The sequence below is a fragment of the Tursiops truncatus genome, chromosome 7 (genome assembly GCF_011762595.2).
Source record: "Tursiops truncatus isolate mTurTru1 chromosome 7, mTurTru1.mat.Y, whole genome shotgun sequence".
NCBI classification, from domain to species: domain Eukaryota; kingdom Metazoa; phylum Chordata; class Mammalia; order Artiodactyla; family Delphinidae; genus Tursiops; species Tursiops truncatus.
Window position 1 is genome coordinate 94,364,913 of NC_047040.1, and position 17,510 is coordinate 94,382,422.

The 17,510-nt window shown below is 44.9% G+C and overlaps 1 protein-coding gene across 1 annotated transcript in view; it reads left to right on the top strand.

The window, feature by feature from the left end:
• The window catches only part of TMEM163 (transmembrane protein 163), a 251,881-nt gene that overhangs the window by 178,140 nt on the left and 56,231 nt on the right, over positions 1–17,510 (top strand). The gene's annotated exons all lie outside the window — the stretch shown is intronic.

Genomic DNA, 17,510 nt, shown 5'->3' on the forward strand with positions numbered 1-17,510 from the left:
TTCTTTTTTAATTCCATATTTTCTGAGTGCCTATGGACTCTAAACATACAGCTGTGGATTTTATAGTCTGGCAGGGAACCAGGGCCAGGGAGCCAAGGGATTTTTGTAGAGTTCCTATTCTGATCTGCTAGGTTTTGATCTAAAAGTTTAACTCTAAAGACGGTCTTAATTACTGATTTTCCTACCATGCTTTGGGTGCTGTGCCAAGTACTTTCTCTGCTATGTCTCCTTGAATCCTCAGAACAATCCTATGAGGTGCAGGTGTCACTGTTCCAATTTTATAGCTGAGGAAATGGAGGCTTAAGGAGACACAGTGGCTTGCCCAGAGTTGGAGAGCTGGGATTTATGCTGGTAATTTGCACCAAGCCCTGCTGGACTCCAAAGCCTGGTGTTGCCTTCCTTCCGAGATGGTACCACGTACATCCTGTTCCGCTGGGAAGCCCCGTGGATTCATTGTGTGCTGATGGCCCGGCGTGACTTGGACTCAGACGTAAGCAGGAATCAGGAGAGAACAGCCGGGAGCAGCTCCAAACCTTAGTCATCGCTCACAAGGATGTCCCAGGGCTTCACAGCGAGCTGGAAGGGGTTTGTGAACGGATCTCCTTTCATTTTCTCTGCAGCCCAGAAAGAAGTCATCTTTCCAGTGTGAGAGGCCAAAAGATCCATGTTTTAGGTCTGTTTTTGCTACATATAATGTAACTATCCTTCGCTTTGCTTTTATTTCCTCCTCTATTCGGTAAAGATTAACACTGCCTTGGAGGTATCAGGTAAGGGACGAAAAAAAGAGTGTGTTCTGAAGAGCTGAAAAGGGTTGCATGTTTGTGTGTTTATACGTGTCTAGATATATACACACACATACATGTATACATAATATATAAGCAAATAAATAAAAGTTTGTATAAAAATATGTATTCTTAAATACAATTAAACTACTAAACTTAAATTCTTTAAAACAAGTTTTATTTTATTGCAGTAAGAACACTTAAGGTGAGATCCACCTTAACAAATGTTTAAGTCTAAGAAACAGTATTGTTACTATACATTGTTACAGTCGTTGTACAGCAGAATCTCTAGGACTTTGGCATCTTGCTAACAAAATTTTTGCCTGTTGCTAAGCAACTTCCCATTTGCCCCTCCCCCCTTTAGTTAAAGGCTTAAATACAGGGCACTAGAGGGGAAAATCTCCGAGAAGATGTAGTATATGTCCAGAAAATTTGCTCCAAGCTTTAAGTGGCAGGGTTAACACCCACCACACCCCCATTGCTTTCCAAGGGCGACACTGAGAACCCGCAAAGTTGCCGTGTTTCTCTGTTTGCTACCGTGTTGCTCCAAAGGGGTCCTTTAGTGTGGGTGTGAGCACCCACTAAAATTTGTTCCTTGGCAGTTTCAACCAAGAAATCATTTGCCCTTTCTGAGCGTGTACTTTTTTTTTTTTTGCGGTACGCGGGCCTCTCACTGCTGCGGCCTCTCCCATTGTGGAGCACAGGCTCCGGACGCGCAGGCCCAGCGGCCATGGCTCACGGGCCCAGCCGCTCCGCGGCATGTGGGATCTTCTCGGACCGGGGCACGATCCCGTGTCCTCTGCATCGGCAGGCGGACTCTCAACCACTGCACCACCAGGGAAGCCCCTGAGCGTGTACTTTTTTTTTTTTTTTTTTTTTTTTGCGGTATGCGGGCCTCTCACTGTTGTGGCCTCTCCCGTTGCGCAGCACAGGCTCCGGATACGCAGGCTCAGCGGCCATGACTCATGGGCCCAGCCGCTCCGTGGCATGTGGGATCTTCCCGAACTGGGGCACGAACCCGTGTCCCGTACATCGGCAGGCGGACTCTCAACCACTGCGCCACCAGGGAAGCCCCTGAGCGTGTACTTTTAACGAGACTACCTGTGTGAAAGATACATCAGTGGCGTGGACATCCCTACAAACAAGCCTGACCTTACGAGCTTTTAAATCAAAGATCAAATCCTCATCCTCTCCCAAGGTGACTGAGGCCGAGATTGTGGGAAAGTCGGGTTCTCCGAGGTGCAATTCTTTGGATGTGAAGACGTGTGCTGGAGTTTGAAATTGAGTGCCCTTCAAAAATAGTAGCCGTAAGGAGACTGTTGACAAGTTCTGTCTGACAGAATAGAGGGAAGTTTGGAAACTGACATGTTTACGTATTGCAAACATGGCGCCCCTTTTTAACCCCTATTCTGAGTAAGCATTTTGTTGGCTCCAGTTAAGACCCATCTGGCTAAATACCTGCTCTTCCTCAGGGTTCCTCTGGCTGTCGGGATCAACAACTCAGGAAAGGTGGTCACGGGGGGACTCTTTCCTGACATGTGCGAGCGTAGGAAAGATTTATGGATAAATACATCTTAAGGGACTTCCATGAAGTATAGGTGAATCTCAACCTGGTCCTTCTTTTGAATTCTGTAGCTCATCTGCATTTCTGGGTGATGAATGATGATCTAGGCATCCGGTTTCTGGTCGGTTAGGTGTTTTGTGAATTGCGAGGAGCTAAACTTTATTATGTATGTGTGTATGTATCTATGTATTTATTTATTTTCCTCATATGTGAGGAGCTAAACTTTGTTTTGAAGCAAGTCTAGTTTTCCTGATCAGATTCCTATCAGGAGTCGCATTTTCTAACACCCGACTCTGATATGTACTCACTGATTCAGCAATGAATTGCTGAGTGCCCACCAGGTGCCAGGTACTTATGGAGACACCAGGAAACAGACAAACAAGCCTCCGCTCTCATGGACCTAACAGGAGGAGACAGAGCGTAACATGATTGTAGAGAGAAGTAAGAGCTGTGAAGAATATCAACCAGGTGACGTAACAGAGGATGTGTGGAGGGCTTCTCTGAAGTTGGGGGTCAAAGAAAGTCCCAAAACTGATATTTCGGATGGCAGGAAGGAGCCAGGAGGAAAAGCATCCCTGGGCAGAGTGGTTGGTGGGAACCAGCCTTGGTGTGTTTGAAGATCAGAAAAATAGGTTCTTGTGGCTGGACCCAGTTAGTGGGGGACAAAGGGGAGATGAAGCTGAGAGGTGGCCAGGGCTTTGGGACCCTTGGGAGGAATTTTGATTATCAGAACAGTGGGAATCCTTGGGCAAGTCAGGGGGGCAGAAGTGATCTGATTGTATAATTTACGTTAGAGAGCTCAGACGGTTTGTCATAGGGAATTCTGCCGTTCTTGTAAATGTGGGAAGCTGTATGTTGTTTCTTTAAATATGAAAATTTTTTTTTCATGTCACTGATTATAGTTGTACATATTTGTAGAACAAATACATTTCAATTAATATAAAATTTAAAGTGAAAGTTTGATCTCATTCATACTTACCCTCATCCTTTTCTCTCTCTCCCATAAAAGAGAATCACAATGAACAGTTGGGTATATGTATTTTCAGAATATTTTCTATGTAAATACAATATAATACACCACCCATATTCTTTATACACACACAACTAGGTGTAAATGAAAATAGGATCTTTCTGTATATATTGTTTTGGAACCTACCTCTTTTTCCAACATAAAACCCAAGGACATTTCAAAATCTCCTACCTATGGATCTAACCCATTCTTTTTAATGGCCTCATGGAGTTCTGCTGTTGGCTAAACCAGAATTGATTTTGCAGTCTCCTGTTAGTAAATGTGAGTTGCTCCAGCTTTTCTGTTGTAAGCTGTCATGCCGTCTACTGCTTGTGCGTGGATCTGTACACACCTCTTTGTGTATTCCTTTAGGCCCTGTGTTTGAAATATGGGGTCCCCCCCCTTTTTTTTTCTTTTTTAATGAGAGACAAACTGTGAATTTACAAACCCTGTAGTTCATCCTAGCCCAATCTGTATTCTGAATGAGGGTGAAAGCTGACTTGTTGGCAAGAGCGTGCCTTACACAGGAGACCTGTCAGTCTCCAGGTACGGCGGGGCTGTGGTTTGCCCTGATCTGTAACCTTCGTGGTTCGAGGGGTGGCCACTGTGGTTGGAAACGCCGCCAGCCACAAATGCACGGGAGAATGAGGAACATATGCAGGGGATGATAACCTTACCTACTTTATATGCGTGTCAAGCTGGCAGGATTCCCCAGGCGTCCTTCACTGTGCTGCGGGCCCAGCTGCAGGTCTGAAAGAGGTTGCTTTCCCAAATAGCATGAGTAACCAAAGCCGCGGCCAGGCTTGCAAACAGTCGACTACACAAAGCTGGGTTGGCCCTTCACATAATTAACCAGTGATTCTGCATTTCCAGAAATGTGATTGTTGGAGGTCCCAGTCAGGATCAAATACACGCTTCCTTACTATCGAATCTACATCTTGCAAATACCACATCCTATTAAAAGCAAAGAGCTCAGGGAGAAGGATGTGGCTGATGCAAGGGCTCGGGAGGAAGCAGTGACTTAAAGGGAAGTCTTCGGCGTGTGTGGCTGGACCCAGTCCCCATGATGTGATGATCCAGGAAGGCTAATCTTGCTGAGATGTTTGGAGAGGAACTGCACAGCACTTGGGGCTTGCTGCGTGCGGTTTGGACATGAGGCTGGCCTCCATCCACTGCCTCTGTGTGCCCGGTCACCAGCCGGGAGGTGGTGGGCGCCTTCATGGGAAGGCAGATGGGCTTAGGATCGTAGCCCAAGTACATATTTCAGTGGCCTTTCACAAGGGGGCTTTTTTTTTTTGTTCGCTTTTAAAGGGCAAAGCAGAACCATTGTAGACGTTATCACTCCCTTCTCCACGTCAGAGTCAGACAGTGATAGAAGCTGATAAAAGTCATCAGAGCTCAGACCAGAAGGAATCAAAGCACAGTTGAGGAAATGTGAAAAAGTATGTCCACCATTTTGTCTCTGGGGCCTAAGCTTTATAATGTCTGTTTGGCCCATTTCAAGAAAGGGACGGTGTGTGTGCATGCGCATGTGTGCTGGGAAATTGTACGCTGGGAGAAAATATATTTGCACGTTAGCTACTTTCCAGAAATAATTGCTTTGATTTATTCCTCCTTCAGTCCCAGAGGGAAGCCCAGGATATTAGGTTTAGGTCCAAAAGAAGGCATGTGTTATTGAGTCAAAGAAACAGCCTTAAAGTAGTAATTCATGTTTTTGTCTTTTTATAGAATAAAAAGGATTTGGGTAGGTTTATTGAGGAAGATACTTTTTGTATTTCATGGGGACCCATTTTATACTGGGAAGTCAATCTTTTTTCTCCTGCCTCTTAGAGAGTAGAACCCGGAGAGGAATCCACATGGATGGAGGGGCTGTGTCTTGGGCATCTGAAGGAACAGGGGCATTTGTAGGATGAACTTTAAGGGGAAGAGTAGGTACTGCCCCGGCTTCTGCTCTCTACATATCTCCTCTTAGAGTTTGAGACCCGTATTCCTTTTGCTTTGGTATTCAGATGGGGACATATGGGAGCTTCCTCACTTGCATGATTATAATTTTCTTGTGAAAGCCTGGACAGGCCGCTAGATTGGAAGTGGCCTTGGAGCTCGTGATGCCATCTTCTTCCCCGGTGTTGAAATCTTCCCTATTGCATTTCCATTACAGCACTCAATGGGCTCCCTGAAGCCCCTGCTTGGATATTTGTAACTTACCATTTTAAGATTTTGGAAAACCAATTGTAAAAGAAAAAATAGTGTTTTTACGACTTCCAACTAGTATATATTTATTATTTTAAAGCTGAAAAAAATCTCAAAGTATAAAAATAAAAATCACCCCTCATCCCTGCACCCAGATAATATGGTTAACTTTCTTTCCATCTCTTTTATACCCATCCATAGGTTTGTGGGTATTTTTTTTAAAAATTGAGTTAATGCTCTGTTTGTTGTACATCCTCTTTTCTCCCCCACCTAACTTCCTAGAGTGAGCGTTTCTCTGTCATTAAAAATGTTGATATTTCGTTTTAAGTGTCAGTGTTGCGTCTTACGGATGCACCATCAGTAACCATTCCCATCTGATTAAATACTTGTTTCTCTTTTTCTGTTATAATCCATCAACAAAGAACCTTGTACATTCTTGCCTGTATTTGATTATTTTTTATGAAGAAAATTCCTTGAAATGGAATTTCTAGTCAGAGATATGATTCATATGACTGCTTTGTCCTCTGAGAAAGTTATGACAATTTATATTCCAACTGGCACTGGAGTTTTTCATTTTAAAAATGAACAATTTAGGACTTCCCTGGTGGTGCAGTGGTTCAGAATCCGCCTGCCAATGCAGGGGACATGGGTTCGAGCCCTGGTGCGGGAAGATCCCACATGCCGTGCTCCACAACTACTGAGCCTGAGCTCTAGAGCCGGCGAGCCACAACTTCTGAGCCTGCGTGCCACAACTACTGAAGCCCATGTGCCTAGAGCCCGTGCTCTGCAACGAGAGAAGCCACCACTCAATGCAACTAGGGAAAAGCCTGCACTCAGCAATGAAGATCCAATGCAGTACCCCCCAAACAAACAAACAAACAAACAAATATATATGTATATATAAAAAGACAATTTAAGAGGCAAAATGGTGTCCATTACAACTTTCTTTGCTTTACAAATGTTTTTTTAAGACAGGGTGCTAGGTACCTCATTCCAAATCGATTGTGTTTGGCTAATGAAGATTTTCCTGAAGCGTTACCCACACCAGAGTTTAGGGTAACTAAACTAACTAAAGCCATCTATGAAGGAAATGAAGTTAGGCCAGTGCAATTTAGGTGGACAAAATCTTGTTCATTTTGGAATGTTTCCAATAAATCTGTTGAATAAGTCAACTAAGGATTTGAAGTAGAGCTTTCATCCATCTTTAATTTCTAAGATCTATTTAAAAATGTTAAGACTTATTTTTCAGACCTTTAGAAATGTTTTCTGTCTGCCCTGATTCCTTTTCAAAGACCGCCAGCAAATTTTCCATAACGTTGAATGATGCTTCAGTGTTTGGGATGATGGGGTTTGGGACCTGGAGGCTGTTAGCGTGACCGGGAGCTTTTCTTCAAGTCTCTCTGGTTGCATTTGTGTCTTCTTCATGAATTTCCTTTTCTGTGCCTTGTCTACGTGGAAGGTCAGGATGCAAATGAAGAGGGAGTGGTGCTTGTTCTGTGTTTTCTTTGTCTCCTCTGGACCATTTTCTTGGGTTCAAGCCTGCCTGAGCATTCTTCTCTGAATAGCACTTGAAAGGTTTTGGTTTTGCCTTAAATATCAAAAAGATGTTTTCAAGGCGCAGCTCATTTGGGACCTATATCTAATATATATGTTTGCACTATTCATTTGGTTGTGTCTTTGACTAATTAATGGACTGAGTATTTTCTTACGTTCCTCTTAAATCTCACCTCATCCGAGAGTTTCCCATGCTGTCACGATGATGGATTTATGGACATCTTTTCTTTCAATCTTGATGTTTTCCAAGCCAGTGATCCTGGTTTCAGCCAGGACCAGAACAGCTCCCTCGATTAGGACGGGTGACTCTGGTAGCCTTGCTCAGAACTTTGGAAAGGCAGGAATCGGAAAGCCCCTGAGATGTTGGTCTCATTGCCACATGCTTCTCTGGAAATTATAAAGCCCTTGTCCCTTGAAAACTTCCTGCCATACCTGTGGGTCTCTACTCCCATCCTCAGCCTATAATTATAGCAGGATTTGGGACTCTGGGACTTTTTTTGAGCAAGCATCCTTTGATGAGTTTGTTTCATTTCCCTGTGGAACATTTTCTGTGACTTTTCTGAAGTTTTTTACAAGTCTTTCTAAAGTTTCTTTAAAGACTTCGGAAAGTTCTCTCCCCTCCCTCCTTGTCTGTCCATCTCTCTCCCTAGTGTGTGTATGTGTGTGTATATATATATATATACACATATATATGTCCATAGGTGCACATACGCACACATGTGCATGACACATATAGGTAGACACACATACGCATATATACATGCATATGTAGAGATTTGTAGAGGAGCCAGGGGAAGTGAGAACGAGAGAATGAAAGTGAGACAATGTCTTAATGACTAAGGATATGAGATTTATTCCTGGTTTTAGCTCTTAGTCATGTCTGAAAATGGTCTATTATGATTGGAAAGGAGATGAGGAATATAGGAGATATACTTAAAACTGAGAGCACTCTAGAGCCCCCGTTTTGTTTTGAGGTGAGGCATTTTTATAAGGACTTGATTCAGGGGACTAGGCTGAGACGGTAAGTGATGGGAGCCTCCGTCTGTACTTCTGTCTCCACTGGGGCACACTGGACCTGCTGTCATGTAGAGGTATTTTATGTACGTTTTTATTACTGGGTTTTCCCAGTGAAAATCTCATGGGATTTGGTAAAAGACAAGGCATGGAGGATGAGTGTTTACCATGTCCTTCTCAGAATAATTTCTAATGGCCCAGCTAGGACCAAAGCAGACATAGAACTTGAGAAACAATCATGTCTGGAAGTGATTTCCTACAGGACCTATGAGCGCACTGCGGTGGTGGGCTGTTTTCACTGCCGTTTCTAAAGCAAAGCAGTGTGGGCTCTGGGTTTAGAAGTAGGTAACCTAGATCTGGGGTCCCCAGCCGGAGCAGGCCGCACAGCAGGAGGTGAGTGGCGAGCAAGCAAGCGAAGCTGCGTCTGCAGCTCCCCCTCGCTCGCGTTACCGCCTGAGCCATACCTCCCCTGTACGTGGAAACACCGTCTTCCGCCAAACTGGTCTCTGGTGCCAAAAAGGCTGGGGATCGCTGACCTAGATGGAGAGGCTGCGTGAATTACACAAAGGCTCATGTCAGGCAGTCAGATTGTCTAGCATAGTTGTGGCGTGGATTTTAATTCAGCTCCTCCCTGATAGACTTTTGGTGTCAGTAGCTTTTCCTTAAAATAGTTTACAAATCTTAGGTAGTTTTATAAAATTCTGTTGTCATGCTAAATGTGTCCTGAAGCATCCCTTCCCTTTTCTTTCTTTAAACAGAAGAAAAACGTGCCTTCCTTCCTATTGGCTTCAGAAAAAGAGTGTTCATTGCAAAGAGTGGAAGGCACCATGTTTTTTTGACCTACTGTAGGCAGAGCAGATCTTACTATGAAAGCTCTGTGCCCAGAATTGTGGCTGGTACCCGAAGAGACCTGGCCCAAACTATCTCTCCAGCATGCTCTCTGTAAGAACCCCCTCGCCTAGCCTGATGGGGCAATTTGTTTTGCCGTTTAAACGCCTGTTCCTACCTGCTTGTTCTCTCAAGAAGCCTGCCGCGTCCTCACTGCACTTATCCTCACCTTGCTGCCCTGAAAGACTCACCCTCCTCTGGAAAGCTTTTCTGGACTCCATACACCCACCAGGTCTGGGAGGTTGATTAGGCGAAGAGGCCCCCTTGAAGTGTGACCAGGGGCAGGGGCAGGTTCTGCCACGGTTTGCACGTGGTCCCACCTTGCTCTCAGGTGTGTTGGGCCCATGCAGAAGGCAGATTTCAGTGGATGCTTTCCTAAGTACAAAGTTGGAGGTCAAAGTTCATTTGCACGGCTCCAAACTGTCTATACATACACCTTTACCCCGGAAGTCAATCGCAAAAACACACTGTCCATCCCATTGGGCACACCTGCATACAACACGTGCAGGGCCACAACGAAGGAAACCAGGGCCTCCCAGGGCTGCTCAGTGAGTGATTTTGTAATATGTGGAAGAACACAGCGATATAATTCCAAACGATCAGAAACTGCTGGGTGGCCGTGGGCCTGTCGTTTACTGCAGCGCTGGTCCTACTCAGGCACTCCAGTTGCCCCGAGGACTGGTGAGAGCTCACACTGCTGGGCCCACCCAGACCCTCTGATCAGGAGAGGGAATGAAGCTGGGAATCTGCATTTCTGACAAATTCCCAGGTGGTGCTCTTGCTCCTGGTATGGGGACCACACTTTGAGTAGCCCTGATTTACCATATTTGAAGACGGTGGTTCTCACACCTGGCTGCATATCAGAATCACCTCGGGAGCTTCTAAAAGTCTGGCTGCTCAGACCAGTTACAGCTGGATGTCTGAGGGTGGGACCCAGGGAGCAGCCACCTTTGAGAACCGTTGTTCGAAGTGCGTGCGGCTCAGGTGTTAATATCCTTACTAATGGTCTGGGAGGTTAAAATGCAGATGCTGGTTCAGGAGGTCCGGAAAGGGTCCTGAGAGTCTGAAGAGCTCCCAGGTCAATGCTGCTGGTCCGCGAGCCACACTTTGGGTGGCAAGGCTTGAAAATATTGGAGTAGAACAGGGCATCTCAACCTCTGCTCTGTTGACATTTTGAGTCAGATTAATTCTGTGTTGTGGGGCAGTCCTGTGCACTGTAAGATATTTAGCCGCATCCCTGGCCTCTACTCACTAGATGCTACGAACAGCCACCCACCCGCCCAGGTAGGACAACCAAAAACGTCTCTAGACCATGCCAGCTGTCGCCCCGGCGTGGGGTGGGGTGTGGGTGAACTCTCTGGAGTGAGAGGACTTACTGAGCTGGACTTAAGGGCCCGTCTCCCTTCTTCACATTTCTTTTTCATGGAAGTTTTCCTCCTCTGAACAGGAGAAAGACCATTTACCTGCATCTAGACGATTCTAAGTGCCTGGCAGAGGCCACAGATTCACAGGAAGATGAATGAAATACCAGCCCTTTCACAGAAGGCACAGGGAGATGGCAAAATGGTGATGAAGCAGTAGGTGCCGGAGAAGTTGGGGGACCTGGAGTGGGGCCCACAAATGCCTGAATAATCTTTTAAATAACGGATTTTGAAAGATGTCAGTAATAGCTTTATATATATTTCCACGTGAGATTTTTCTTGTTCCCGATTCCGATCATCTCTGAGTTAAAAAAAATTTTTTTTGAATGTCACATCTCAGCTCCTTTCTGTTAAAGGAAGTTTTTGGCATGTGACCTTTTAACAAGCCCATGAATAATTCCCTTAATTGACTGGCTGGTGATGTTTTTATTCCGCGGTGTCTGAGCAGTCCAGCCACAGCACACACACTCCCACCCCGACCTACACACCCAGTGACAAGCTATTAATTCAGCCAGGGGTGCAAATTACATATCTCTTTCATGGTTTTGAATTGCAAGCCTTTTTTACACCAAGCATGTTAATGGTTAATAAAGTTACTGTGTACACATGCATCCGTCTTTATCTACAAGACCCTCATTTTCTAATTCGGTTGAACCACCTCTGGCATTAATGGTGCAGATTGAATGGATGTTGTGATTACCCAGGGCCTCATTATATAGGCTCCATTAGGGGCGGTGTCATTCTTTTCCATCTGTCAGGAAACCAATGGGCTGGTAATTAGGAAGGGAACGAGCATTGCAGGGGCTGCTCAGAGCTACGTCGTATTTTTCTTTCAACATGCCCGGGATTCCATCTTTCTTACCCCCTTGCTTAAAAAAAGCTGTGGCAGTTTAATTCAAAACCGTTGGGTAGACAGATTAGAGCAAAATGGGGTACTTGCAACCGTAGGTTGAATAATTATGGCGGGAATAATAAATGACTTTCCTCCTTACTGCTCCCATGATTGTTCATCCCATGTGGCTGGCAGTCTGTCCCTACAAGACTCTTTTTGTCATTGGCAAAATAAAGGCCGTGGTTGATGAAAGTCTCTGTTAGATCTGAGTCCCCCCAACTCAGGCATAGTGAATTATTTACAAACAGGCCCTCGTAATTTCTGGTTGTGGGGCTTTGGAACGACAGACTATCTAACGCATGCATCCGTGAAGCCCTAGCCTGCGACACTGTTAGCGCCAGAATAGCTTAGGAGACTAATCCGTTTAGGTGAAACATGTTTCCTTTTTTAAGGAGCTGGCTTCCTGTAGGAGGGGACACCAGTTCAAACACTTCCCTTTTGTCTGATTCATTGAGCCAGCATTTTGTTTTGTGAAGTTCTGTTTTCTCTTCAGGGGAATCTCTGTGTCTTTATGTAGCAGAGCTGGTCTCTGCCCTCTGTGGGAAACAAGCCCCCAGCATTTGGCCTCTGTAACAGGCTTGGACAAAAGCTGTCGAAGTACAGTATCTGGTTCTGAGACTTCAGGGCGCTCAGGAATCATCAGTGGAGCTTATAAAGACCCCAGAGTCTGTGCCCATCCCACTCGAGAGATTTTCTACAGATGTGGGCTGGGCCATGGAATGTTAGGTGTAATAAGAGCTTCAGATCATGCTTTGGAGAAATGAAGACCCAGAATGGGGTGAGAAGCAGGGGGGGTGGGTGGCCATACCATGCGCTTCTAGTAATACTGATGGATGAGGTATTACCCAGTATTATTTCTTGGGTAATACCCCCCCCAAGAAAAAACAAAAAATTTAAAACCCAAAGAAATAGAAAAAAGAAAAAAATTTAAAAACAAGAAAAAGAGAAAAAAAGAAGAATGAAGGTTCAGCTAGCGCTTTCACTGTTGTTGCCAATAATTGGGGCATTCGAATGGATTTCTCAGAACTCGTGTATGATTCCTTCTGAGAGGGGTCCACATCCTTAATTAATGAGTTGACAAATTAGTCATTTTTAGGACATTGAGTTGATTGTTTGGAGGAACGTGTGGACATATCAAACACAGGTGGTCTTCTTAAAATGGTTTCTTCCTCCTTTTGGTAGTATGTACAGTTAGTGAAATTATAACAAGGTTTTCTTGATGCCCCTCACCCTTATTTTTTTTCCCTTCTTTTTTTGGCCTTGCCGCGAGGCGTGTGGGATCTTAGTTCCCCAACCAGGGATTGAACCCGTGCTCCCTGCAGTGGAAGCTCGGAGTCCTAACCACTGGACCGCCAGGGATGTCCTGCCCCTCACCCTTACACTGGCACAAGAGTTTGGTTTCCAGATGAATATTGAGGGTGGGACTGGTAATGTGAACCATCTTGGCCTCTGCGGTCGGCCCTCGGTATCCACGGGTTCTGTGTCCACAGGTTCTGCATCCTCGGCTCCAGAGGGCCGACTATACTACACCATTTTCTATAAAGGACTTGAGAATCCATGAGTTTTGGTATCTGCGGAGGTCCTGGAACCAATGCCCCGCAGGTAGCGAGGGACGATTGTCCTTTGTGCCCTGAAATGTGACCCTGAATGCTGTTTGTCTGGTGCGTAGCTGTCTACACCCGCCTCTCTCCCTGTACTTACCCCCTTCCTCTGCAGGCAGATTTGTGTTTTAAGATTGCGATTGCTACCTCCGCTCTCCTTCTCTGCCTTCCTTTTTCTTTCTCTCTTTCTTTTTCTTTCTTTTTTTGAATCAGATCTCTGCCTTTCTGATTGAGCTTTTCAGATGACTCAACACTCAGGTCCTCCCCTCCATCCTGGACGGTGCCAGCCTTCAGAGGGGCCACTGGCCAAACTTGCTGTGTTCATCTGGCCACAGGAGGCTGATGTCTCTCTCTGCTTCAAACTCCCCGCTGCCTCGCAGTCTATATGCCCAGATTCACCTTTATTCTCGGTGCCGACTTGCGGCACAGACCTCCGCCCTGACTCAGCAAGACCTCCTTTTATGGTCTATGTCTATGGACAACACTTGCCCCCCGCATCCCCTCCAAGAGGGGAAAATCACTGGACTTCGGAGGCAAAATATGTAATGATCTGAAGGGGCAAAGTCTCACTTCCTTTGACTCTCTGATCTCATGTCCTTGGCTTGGTTTATCCATAGCCTCGCTTTTGCATCTGTGAGTCTCTTACAGGGTAGTTGGGAATGACAGGCTCCTACAACGATTGTGCCCCAGACTGTTGCTTTTGGTTGGACATTTGAGCCTGGGAGAGCGGCCCAATTCTGGGGACCTTGAACAGGTTTAATGTGCAAAACCAGGAGAATGTTGAAGTGGCTGTCCTGGATCTGTTTGGTCGTTCACATGGATGTTTGTGGTCAGACACTGAGTTCAACCATGTCATCTCTAAGTTGTCTTGCTTTCTCTTTGTTTTGACAATATACCACCACTGTCCTTCCTTTAAATTCTTCCTGGAACTCCTCTGCCTCAGATCAGGGCTTCGGGCAAGGACCTGTCTGCAGGTAGATGATTGGGCAGTGACTCTTGATCCCAGAAGGCAGGAGTGAGGGAGAGGGGAGAGTTAGCGGGGGAGGAAAAGCAGATGAAGAGGTGTGGGATTTGGTCGCTTCTGTAGTAGGGGCAGGATCCGCCGCCCCCCCCCCCCCCCCCCCCGCCTCTGAGAAATGCACACCAGGCCACCGGGTCGGGTGCTGAGCTGGGACTCTGTTGCAGAACCCAGAGCCTTCACCTCGACTGCACCCCTACTCTGAGCTGGCCGAGGGGATGTGGTGTGGCTCTCGAGACACCTGCTATACCTCCCAACCCCCTGCAGTCTTTCCGGTGACATCCGTGCGCCCCGCCCACCTGCCAGTGGTTAAAAAAAACCCGCCTGTTTACTCTGAGATGTCCTTGTATTTATTCGGCACTGCAGCAAGTTACCTATAGACTCCTTAATTTCTCCGTTCCTAAAACGGGCAGGGTGATAATGGATGTGTGAGCATTTCTCTCTTAAGATGGTGTGATGGGTGATGTTTTTAGCTTACACTGCTGATTTGGGGACCCAATCAGTAGCCTATTGGTAGGCAGATCTGTAGTATTTGGGCTTCCCAAGGGAAGCGTTAGCATTTTGTGACTCTTAATGAGAGAAATCAATGTAACTTAGAGTTCCAGAATTTTCAGGACCTAGCTCCTCCAGGTGAAGGCTTTTAGGATTACTCATTCATGTGCGTTTCCCAAGCTATAATATAGTGAGGCTACAGCATATTCACGTTATTCAAATAATTTAAAACTGTCGTTCTGTTTAGAAAACTAGTTGCCCAACTTGATAGATGAATAACATTGTGTTTTAATGCGCTCTCTTTCTGTGTTAAGTATTTTTTCTCTCTTACTCTGGGAAATGTCAGCCTTTCAAAAGAGTAGAGTGTGTAGGTCACAGAGAAGTTGCAGAAATAAGTGAGAGTCCGCCAAAAACGTGATGAATCTTTCTTGCCATCTGACAGCTCTGTAGTAGTGTATGAAAGGAAGCCCGTAACATATACATCGCTCAGTGGGAAACTCATATTTTTTGTCTCCTAACTTGCCAGTAGGTAAATAATACCTACTGTTCAGTTCTTACATCTCAGCTCTGCAAATAAATCTGTGCGTCAAACCTGTTGATTTATGCTAAAAATCTTTAATGAGCCAGAATTCCCACTGCTACCTTGAGACTTGAATTTTAGAGTGTCAGGACCCTGGTGATTAAATCAAAGTTGCTAATTCTCAAATGAGGAAGCTGAGGTCTAGAGAAGTTCTATTATACTATTCCGCTGTTTTTTCCCCAAGTTCACGACAAGGATGGTTCTAGAACCCAGGACTCATGAACTGCAACCCCAACTCAGTGACTCCAGCAGTACTGCTGTTTAAGTTAGAAAATTCTGTACACAAAACTGTGTGCAAAAATTGTGTGTGTTAAAATGGACAGAACATCCAAATAAATACAACTCTAGCTTGTCTATGTTTCAAGCTTCAGATTTGGAGCTGAACTCCAAGTTAGCTACTCACTAGCTTTATAATCCTGGGCAGGTCATGAGGTCTTCCCTAGCTCTCTCTTTGCCTGAAGCCTGCTCTCTCATCCCTTCTAACTTATCAGATGGCAGCACTGATAAGAAGTCCATGGAAGTTCTCTGTAAGCCACAGATTCTTAGCCACATGCCAAGGGGTGTTTGTCCCAAGGGATTCATACCCATGGGGCTTGGCCCTAAGAGTCTGCTTCAGACTGGACGTGCTAAATAGTGGGTCCCAGATATGGAAGAAAATGACATAGGATTAAATGTTATTTTTATTACTTTACATCTGTTCAGTGTCATCGTAATGACACATAGCATTTTAACCATCGCATTATTTATGTTCAGAACAATTTTGAAGAGGAAGTATTTTTATCATCCCTATTTTACTTGTAAGTAAACTGAGTCTTGGAAAAGGGGACACGATCTGTAGAGCTCAGGTGGAAGCTTACTGTATTGCTGAAGTAAGAGGGCTGAAACCCACCAAAAAGCATGCCTTCTACCTGTGCCCCCCTCACCTTGCAGGACACAGAGTAAATGCTCAGTGAAAACCTGATCAGTTTGCGTCGTCAAGTTTGAGACTTGATAGAGACCAGCATTTGAGGTCTTATGAAGATACAATAAAAAGAAATGTTATAAAATGATACAGCTGGAGAAGGCATTTTTAGAAATTTTCTTTTCATTATAAAAGTACAACATACAGAAAAGTAGAAGGAGAAAAAAGTCCATGTTCTCAGCACTGTTACTTTTCAGTGTGTTTCCTGCTAATTTTTTTTACCTGGGGTTGAGATTTAGTTTTATATGGTTCTAATCTGCTTACATACAATTTTATATATTGCTTTTTTCACTTAATGTTTTACCTGTTGGTAAAACATATCACTTTTATGTTGTAGATAAACACAGTTTTAAATAGCAGTTAATAGTCTTCTGAATTGATACATCACTGTTACTTAAACCCTCCTTTTGTAGCACATTTAACTTCCCTATTTTTAAATATAAATAATGCTATCAATGAAGAATGCAGACATTCTTCTGCAGAAAGCTTTTTCTTCAGGGGTAGATTCCCAGAAGCGGATCAAAGAGAATGAACAATTTAAGCCAATTACTTTGAATACAGTAATCAAGAAGGTTAGAAACACTGGAGAATAGGTTACCAAGGAAATGATACAGTATTTTTGTAGGGATGAAAAGAAAGAAGATTCAGTTAACTCAGTCATGCCAATAAGCACGTGTCCTGAAGGCTCAGAGCCTTTCATTTCCCACAGAGACAGAAGGGTGGAGTTGGTGTCTGATGCCTGGAACGCAGAGATGGGAGTGCCAGAGATCAAGGAGGCTTCCATTCTTGTATACCTTTTTGATTCAGTAAGAATATTCATTCAAGAAATGGTTTTCTTTATATATCAGTGACACCAGGATTGCTTTACGGGATGGACTAAACCTTGAGGTGCGGTGCTTCCTCTCTGCCATGAGCAAGCTGTCATCAGACATGTGTTCTACAGTGATCCTTAATCAGCCAGTGCCCTGCTCCAATTCCAGCGCTGCTTTTTTGAGACAGCCTTTTGCTGCCACTGCCATAAGAGGTTTATCTTTTGAGAACCTCGTATCTGTCAGTTTTGCTGCAATAACAAACAACACCCACATCTAAATGACTTAAACCATAAACAGGAATTTCTCAGTCATTTTCCATTTAAGCCGAGGCTTGGCAGTGGCCTTGTTCCACCTGAATTCTCTTTCCAGGTCTTGGGCTAAAGGCGTGGCTCCTCTCTGAGCACCTGAGCAGATGCGTTGTATGTCATCTCCACTCACATTCCATTGGCCCAAACAAGTCACATGTCCAAGCCTGAAAGCGGATAGGATGCACACTTCCCCTACACAGAGGTGCTGAAAAGCACATGGCAAGGGCAGGAATGTGTAATTGAGATCAACCTGCTGTGAACAATGATGTAATCTACCTACTAGGAGTTGGCTTCCTTGTTTATTCTGACATCTATCCATCCTCTTGTCCGCTGCAGTACAGAACCTGGCTCTCTGTGTGAACTGCTTTGACCCTAGCATAATAGATTCTCCAGACAAAAAGGATTTGCTAACCAAGTATGTGAC